This window comes from Herpailurus yagouaroundi, unplaced genomic scaffold (genome assembly GCF_014898765.1).
Source record: "Herpailurus yagouaroundi ecotype Mexico unplaced genomic scaffold, PumYag 209, whole genome shotgun sequence".
In the NCBI taxonomy this organism is placed as follows: Eukaryota; Metazoa; Chordata; class Mammalia; order Carnivora; family Felidae; genus Herpailurus; species Herpailurus yagouaroundi.
The window spans coordinates 5,593,650-5,602,338 of record NW_024412440.1 but is presented as its reverse complement, the minus strand read 5'-3'; the positions used below and the strand labels follow the sequence as shown (position 1 = coordinate 5,602,338).

General features: G+C 41.4%; 1 protein-coding gene and 1 long non-coding RNA gene across 3 annotated transcripts in view; one reads left to right on the top strand and one right to left on the bottom strand.

Moving 5' to 3' along the window:
* The window catches only part of BRINP3 (BMP/retinoic acid inducible neural specific 3), a 402,427-nt gene extending 399,271 nt beyond the window's left edge, over positions 1–3,156 (bottom strand). Inside the window, exon 1 of one of the 2 annotated variants that reach the window (XM_040453613.1) lies at positions 2,500–3,156. The gene's annotated coding sequence lies outside the window, so the exon portion shown is untranslated. Of the gene's footprint in view, positions 1–720; positions 1,148–2,499 lie in introns of those variants that run through there. The other variant, XM_040453615.1, reaches the window with a different exon arrangement.
* A 198-nt stretch (positions 3,157–3,354) lies between these two features.
* On the top strand, positions 3,355–5,611 carry LOC121016185 (uncharacterized). Its single transcript, XR_005784148.1, has 3 exons — positions 3,355–3,671; positions 4,105–4,205; positions 5,416–5,611. It is a non-coding gene; the product is annotated as an uncharacterized LOC121016185 (long non-coding RNA).
* The last annotated feature ends 3,078 nt before the right edge of the window (positions 5,612–8,689 follow it).

Genomic DNA, 8,689 nt, shown 5'->3' with positions numbered 1-8,689 from the left:
CCCCCCAGATTCTTGCGAGTTGGTGAAGGCAGACAGGGAATGACGGTCAATGATACTTTAACACGGAGCCTGAGAAGTCAGTTAGCAAGTGTGAGTCCGACTAAGCAGGGGGATGAAGAGGGCGATTAGGGTTTTACAAAGCGGGCATGCTGAAGAGCCGTCATTTATTAGTCTTAGATATAGCTCATTAAAAAACATAAATAAATAAATAAATAAATAAATAAATAAATGCAAATGCAGAAGGGCGTTGATAAGAGAGTCTAGAGCTCCCAAGTCTGTCCTCTCACGCAGAAAAGAGGTTTTGCTCAAGTTTGGCCTGAGGCAGGTTGGAAACGGAGCGTTGGGCACGGACGCAGCCCCCCAGCGCGCCCCGCGCTCCAGGGCTGCGGTTGCCCACACCGAGCACTGCGCGCCGCAGGGGCTGAGTGCGGAGCCTGCGCTGGCCGGGCAGAGTGCGGGACACAGTCCCTCCCCGCGCCGCCATCCCCACACTCAGCGCCGAGCCTAGGGCCAGCCAGGCCACCGGGCACCTTGTCGTCCGCGCTCTCCGCGCCCAGGTGGCCTAGGCGTTGCCAGGAGCTGCGGAGAAGCCTCCAGGCACAGTCGCCTGTTGCTAGCCCTCCGGTTAAAGCGTCCTTGGCGGTGGCAGAGCCTTTCAAGCGTAAATGTCCCCTTTCCCAAGCCTGAGTTTCAGGCTAGAATATAGCAAAACGCACTTACCTCAACAACGTACGTCTGTGCTTCACTGGAGTAGACTAGGTTAGGTAGAAAAGATCTCACTGCACTGAAAGTGGCGTTTTTTGGTTTTGTTTTTAGGTGTTTTGGGCTTTTTCCCCCCCTAACCCCTCCTGCACCCTTGCGCAATAGCAACAGTCCTCCAAAGAGGATATTTGAATGGGTGAATTATGCGAAGCCCTCGTTTCTTCAAGTAAAGTCAGGGCTGCTGATGGCACTTGTCAGACAGGACGACCAGACTGGGAAGGAGACCAGGTAGAAACTAGTGACGGGTGAGGGGCGCCAAGTGGTGTGGACCACAGTCTCAGCCCTGCTCTGATGGGCTGCTGGTGGAAGCCAAGGGGGGAAAGCCCTTGAATCCTGAGACTGGGGGATGGGGTGACGCTGCAGCTGGAGTACTTTTATGTCTGGAAGCTAAAAGGGCTTTTGAATAAAAAAAAGCATTACTTAGGTCGTCGCGTCAGCCATCAATGGGGGCAGGAACAGTTCTTTCCGAGAAATTAAAAAACAAAAAACAGAGACGGAGAGAGCGAGAAAGGGGGAAAAAAAGAGAGAGATAAAAGGAAAATGAAGAACGAAAAGACGTAAGGGAAGTAAGAAAAGCTTAAACAATAGGTTCTCACCTCCATCCATCCCAGTAAAGAGAAATATTGTAGAATCCAGGAACTTGTTCTTAAGGGGGGCTGGGCGGAGGAGAGGGGGTCACAGAGAAAACCCTCAAACCTTAGTATGCACCAGAGATAACTAACACACGCAGGCTTGGCATTTAATTAATACACTGTCTTTGTCAATATGTGAAGTAAAAGCTAAGATTTAAATGTTCCTCAACATACCTATACTTAAAGGGGAAGTGATAATCATAACTATCAGTTAAGCCCATAAAAAATGTTCATAAAAGCCAAAAACACTGCCATATTAACATACTTATTAAAAATTGAGTCTGGGGGCTGAACAAGTGTGAAAGGTGAGGTAATTAAATTTTTCATATGAAGTCTGCCCCTGAATTTCAATTTATTAGAACGAAGATAATCAGTGCTTCCTTCTGATGGCTTTCTTCCTCTGAAATGAGTACTGTGTGTCCAATTAGCTGTTCACTAGCTAAATTCATAAAATCAGAAATATACTAAATATGATGCCTGTATTGAAATACAATGCCCAAAATAATATGTTCATGTGTGATTTGGGATACTGTGAGAAAAAAAAAAAATGGTGCACTTAAAACTCCCACTCTTCTTCTTACCATAGAGTGGCTATTAGCACTTAGTGTCCGGCTAAACCCATAAAAATACACTTAACAAAAGTCCTCCTTCAGTCATGTAATTGCTTGCAATGAACAAATGCTGACCTGAACAACCTTCTGAAGATCAGAGACTAGTGAACTTTCTCAGACCCTGAAATTTTCTTGAAGGTTTCTTTTAAGCTTACTCTTAGATAAACATATAAAATTTGACCTTTCAAATGGCACAAGAATGTGTGCCAAGAAGCATTAATGGGAGGGGGGAGGGGTGGTTAATGTTTCCTATAACCTGTAATATAAATGAGGACAGAAATAAATAATGTAAAAGCTGATGGGATAATTCATCACATGGGTTGTATCTTGGTAGCACAATTGCAACTAATATACTAATCAATTAACAGTCACATAGATGTTTGAGTTCTGAAAGTAACAAAAAATATTTTTTTAATGAGATATTGTCTCAACACAGCTCATTAAAAATAACACTAGCAATAAGTTTCTAATAAAATGTAAGGAGAATAACTTACCAGAGGACATTTCAGGAAGCAAGATGACTGTGAGAAAAAGATATCCAGGATTCAAACAGATATTCCATGATCTTCCAAATTAAGGTAGTGATGAGCTGCAGGGTGGTGGAACTTTGAAAAAATCAGCAGTTCCTGGTGGCATGTAACCAACTAAAAACCAGTTACACAGAAAGCCACGGAACCCCCAAGGAAAAGAAGCAACATGCGAAAGAGGTGCCTTTTATTTTGGTGGGTGGGGGGCTTATTTGTGAAGATCCTTGAAGACAAAGTGAAAATTTACTGACTGTAACATGCCCATACAGTGGGGAGAAATAGAAGGGGTGTAACCCCAGAGAACAGGAGGTGAGATACAGATAAATCTGCAAAGAGAAGTAAAAGGATGTGCTGAAGACAAGAGATAAAGAGAGAACTAGTGAGCAGGGCTGTAGTCATCCTGATAGATTCAGCAGCAGGAATGATTTAGGCTGCTGGGAAGGATCCAATGAGAATTCAAGAGGGCACTGCTTCGGAAATCCTGCTCTGATCTTCCCACTCTCAGTTCTTTAAGAGTTACCTGCGTTGGGCACATTATTATTAGGATTAATAGTTTTCCATCAGTGTATTTCACTAGGATTTCCCTTGAACTCTCTCACTCGCGGCAACTGAGGGAGGCGTAGTAAGGAATCCCAGCACAACCCCCCCCCCCCCCAAATAAGCCCCTGTGGTCACTTTAGGACGACCAAATCATCAGAGGTTTGCACTGGGGCGGGGGGGGGGGGGGCGGTAATCGAGGGGCTGAAGATGCGGAGGAGGCCGAGTGGCCGGGCGCTCTCGGGGGCGCTGTGCCGGAGGCTCGGGCGCGGGGGCCTGGAGCGGTTGTTAGCAGCTGCAGCGGCGGCAGCGGGAGCCCTCCCGGGTCCTGTTTTCTCGGAGAATTCTGCAGCCCGCGACTCAAGGCAATTCGGTTCCACCCGAAACCTCAGCTCCAAATGCCTTGTTTTAGAAGCTGGGGCTTTGGAGGTTCTGAGGACCGTTCCTGGGGAGGCGGGTGACAGTCTGTGAGGTTTTCGCGGCCCCTCTGGTTCCTGCACAGTTACCGAGGGAGAGAGTGCTAGAAATGGCTTTGCTGCCGAATGCATTATCTTGCCATTTTCGTATCCCGATACAGCACGCACGATCGCCTGATCGATCGGGTAAGATTAGCTTTGTTCCGTCTCTCTTTTCCTCTCCACGGTCCCATCCCTTCTACAAGTCCAAACCCCAACCCCAAATCGCAGTCTCTCGTCTCTCTCTCTCTCTCTCTCTCTCTCTCTCTCTCTCTCTCTCCCCCCGTCTCTTTCAAGTGAGGAACTTCCCTTTCCTCTTTGAAACCTACTTCCCCAGGGGATTGCTTGTGTGACTAGGGGCTGGTAACTCTCTTCGTAGATGATTTATATTTTGGCTGTGAAATGATTCCCCCCTCGCCACCCTCGGTCCCCTCCTTAGGGAAGGTCCCTCCCTCCCCATGGGTTCCCTGTCTGAGCTTGGATCTGGATGAAGAGCGCTGTGGGAGTCTTTTGCCCTCTGCTCTACCTTCCTCTGGACCCTGAAGCTTAAGCATTATCCGCCTCTCTCTCTTTTTTTCAGAAATAGGAGGGAAAGGTAGAGTGGAAATTGATTTCTTGCAGAGACTCAGGCGCCGAATGATAGAGGGAATAAACATTTGCCCTGGATAAAAAATGTTCTTGGTAAGTAATCTTATTTTCTGCGGTTGAAAAGGAAACACATTGCTTCTCACTGGCCCATCCCCCACTCCATTCATTTATTTGCTCTCTGTATGTAAATCACGAGCTGGGTCAGTGGAAATTTTCTTTTCCCTCTTCCTAGGAGAATAGCAGCGTGTAAGGGTGAATTTGAACTACGGGGCTTTTAAGGAGGCAACATGAATGCTTTAAGGCGCTTCAGTTCTTATATTCCAAACCCACACACAGGTAAAGCTGATTCCCGCTTGCTTGTTAGAAGAGTATTTAAATATCTCCTTTATTTCTTACTAACACTTTTCTTTCTCAAAATGAAGAAAACGGGTACTGTAGTAGCTCCGTGTGCATGGTTTTCGTATATTTTGGCCATGTTCTAAAATATGATATTCTTTCCACTCCAGAAATAAGAATGTGTATTCAGCTGAAGCTTAATAAGTAAGCTTTAAGCTAAAGGTAACTTAAAGCTCTCATACCCCTTACTAACCTGTACATCTTTGTTCCAACTCTTGTACCAGATACAAATTATTAGCATCCAAGATAGCTATTTGCATGTTGTGGTGATAGCTATAAACTCAGAAAGCCCTCTGGTTTTCATGAGTCTATAGCACCCCCAGCCTGCATTTGCTCATTATGAGAAGAGTGTAAAAGAGGGAGGAAGCCAAACACCTCTTGATTGTGCTTACATCACATGTCACTAAGTGTGCAGAATAATCCACCTTGCAAATTGTGTGAACTTGGTTTATCAAGAGTAAGCTGACTAGTGTGGATGTGAAAAACTAAAGGAGACTTGCTCTAAGAGAAATTATTTATTGCCATTTTGAGTTACAGATATTTTACTGGTACAATATCAGTATTATTTTTTTCTCCATTTTTGTCATACCTTACACTGTACACCCCTTATTCCCAAATTTTAATGATAAAGAATAAGCTCTTCCTGATACAAATAGGATGGTTTTAATTTCATCTAAAGTATCTGACATTAAAATTCCATTGATAAGAATAGACTTTATTTCAAGTCATCAATTTTCTAGAAATCTCTACTAGGAAATCCCAGAAGAAAGATAGCTAAGTGTCATATTACAACATAAAGGCAAACTGTGCATGTGCACAAGTATCTATAGTTGTTATTACTATCAAAAATTGTCCAGGGAAAAAATTTCATGTGTGTGTATAACTTTTCTTTTCTTTCTGTTCTTAGGCTGTGTTCCAGCCCTAATAAGGACCTAGAGCAGAAGTTTTTCTTCAGTGATCTAATTTTACCCAAAAGCTCATTTCTGTGTTATGTCTCTGTTTTACGCAGGCTGACAAATGTTGGTAGGGGGATGGATACCCCGAATTAAATTTGTTACAAACTCAACCTTAACAGTTGTGATGTATTAGACAGCATATTTTTCGTGTAAGATTTAATATGCTGCTAAACTTACTTACCTAAATTGTGATTCAAAGAAATACAATTGTTTTTTGAGGACCCAACTTGACTTAAGTTAGAAAGTATAATATTAAAATTTTTATTTTATATGAAAAATAAATGCAAGATTGATGTTTTTTTTTTAATTTTTTTTCAACGTTTATTTATTTTTGGGACAGAGAGAGACAGAGCATGAGCGGGGGAGGGGCAGAGAGAGAGGGAGACACAGAATCGGAAACAGGCTCCAGGCTCTGAGCCATCAGCCCAGAGCCTGACGCGGGGCTCGAACTCCCGGACCGTGAGATCGTGACCTGGCTGAAGTCGGACGCTTAACCGACTGCGCCACCCAGGCGCCCCAAGATTGATGTTCTTTTAAATATTTGGAGAATAAAAAGTACAGGATTAAAAAATATTAATTCTGTGACCCATGTTTCCTTAACTTTAACATAGTTAATAGCACTTAAAGTTTATTAAACTAGCTAAGTCTTTGAGCATTATACTAAATCATATGATTAAGTGTGATGAACCTCAAAATAGAGCCATAGGCTTTTACATCTGTTAGCTAGCTTTTACCTGGTTTGTACTTAGATCTGTCTCAAAAGTTATACATTATAAGTTTATACTCAGCATGTCTTTTCCAGGATCATCTCAATGCACATCTACAATGGGTATCTAAGCACATTTTATATTACTGGTAATGTTTTTATTTGCTATCCTGGCTCCTTCTTTTTAGTGGTATAGGTACCACGTGATATATTTGTTAACTATTAATCCACAAAAATGTCTAATCTAAAAGCAATATTCAAGGTATATTGTATTGGGGAAATTGTGAGTCAGTTTGCTTTGTCAATAAAAATGTCAATATGCTTCAGATTGTTTTAACCTTAAATCAAAATTATAACAAAAATGTAGAAGATAAGTAAATTCAAACTGTTCCTTGCATATGAAAGGGTCATATCACACACAGGTATGCATATATAATTTCCCTCATTAGAATATTTAAATTTCTTTAGTCTCTGTTGTATGTTTATTTTGGTTTTAGATCTTTCTCTTTGAAAGTGCCTAAAGTTTCTTAAATACCTAAGTGTGCAGGCATCTGCTTGCCTTACTCCATAAAATGAATGTGCTGCTAAATAAACTGAGCCAATATATTTGAATCTCAAAAAAAGTACAGCAGTGTTCCCCACTTATCCACAGGGGATACATTCTAAGACTCTCAGCAGATGCCTAAAACCATGGATGGTAGAGAACCCTAAATACACTATGTTTTTTCCTCCACATACACACCTATGATAAAGTTGAATTTATGTATTAGGCACAGTAAGAGTTGAACAATAATAAAATAGAACAATTACAAAAATATGGTGTAATAAAAGTTATGTGAACGTGTGTCTCTCACGTATCGTATTGTGATGTGTGTATTGTACTATACTCATCTTTTTTCTTCTTGTGATGATGTGAGATGATAAAATGCCTAGGTGGTGAGATGAAGTAGGGTGAATGACATAGGCACTGTGACATAGCGCTAGGCTACTGTTGACCTTCTGACTACTTGTCAGAAGTTTCCGGAAACTGAAGCTGCGGCCAGGTAACTGAAACCAGGGAGAGTGAAACCAGAGATAAGAGGGGACCACTGTATGTTGGAACTTGAAGGAACTTTAATGGCCATTGAGTCTAACTCCTTCATTATGACGAAGAAATTGAGAACCAGAGAGGTTAAGTGATTCGTGTAATCATTCACTAACCGGTAATCCAAGGAACTTTAAATGTAGTTTTCCTAACTTCTTAGGGAGTATTCATTGTAAATCCATTAAACTGTAACACTAGCTGTTAAAGCAGCTATTGTTTAAGATTGGGATAAGGAATAGATGAAAGAGAAGGTAGTACAAAGATGAATAAATTGTGTCCTTATTGGAGTTTATTTTGTTGACAACTAATACTCTCCATTGTAGAAATTTTTTATTTCCCTATCATGGTTTATATTCCCCAGTTCCCCCCACCCTCGCGCCACCCCATCCCTGCCCTCAGTGGTTGGGGAACATTTCTTGGTGTAATTTTACTTTCTCAGAAAAGATTCTCAGTGTTTTTGTACTTCACTAGGTTGTTCCCTAGACTATTACCAACCACCCCCTACACAACCTTAACGTGTAGATAATTCCAACACCCGCAATAGCACATTCCATCATGTCACCTGCAGTTCTACTTTTAAATTTCCCTACCGATATAAAAAATAGAAGTGCATCGAGAAGAAAGCCATCATCTCAAAATAAGAAGGTTAATTAAACATATCTGAAACACACACATACACACAGACACACACATGTACAATAAGAAATAAATGCAGAGACTAAGACAATACATTGTGATGGAAACATTATTATGCAAAAATAAATCCATGTTCCATTAACAAAGAGCTTTTTTTTTTTTTCAACGTTTATTTATTTTTGGCACAGAGAGAGACAGAGCATGAACGGGGGAGGGGCAGAGAGAGAGGGAGACACAGAATCGGAAACAGGCTCCAGGCTCAGCCATCAGCCCAGAGCCTGACGCGGGGCTCGAACTCACAGACCGTGAGATCGTGACCTGGCTGAAGTCGGACGCTTAACCGACTGCACCACCCAGGCGCCCCGACAAAGAGCTTTCTTAATATGAGAAAAGTTATAAAACTTCAGTGGCTTAGGAATATTCAGTTTTCTGGAGTGACTGAAGCCATTCTTCTTCATTCCTTCATAGACATCAATACTTGAGTAACATGCAAGTTACTTTTTTTGGAAATAACAAACCTAAAAGACAAATATCAACAACGAAATCCATTGACAGTTATCATTATTCAAAGGGATTATTGTTCTTAGATTAAATAAGAATAAAAGCAAATGTGAACATATTTTTAAATGTATACAATGTGCTCTTATTCACACTAATCTGATATATTGCAAAAGATGGAATACATATGAGAAAGAATATATATTGGTTATTTTACATTTTAAAGATCAAAAAAATTCTACTCTTATTTAAAACCTACCTGTTGTTGAATAAAAATTTCTAATTGGTAAAGAGAAATGTA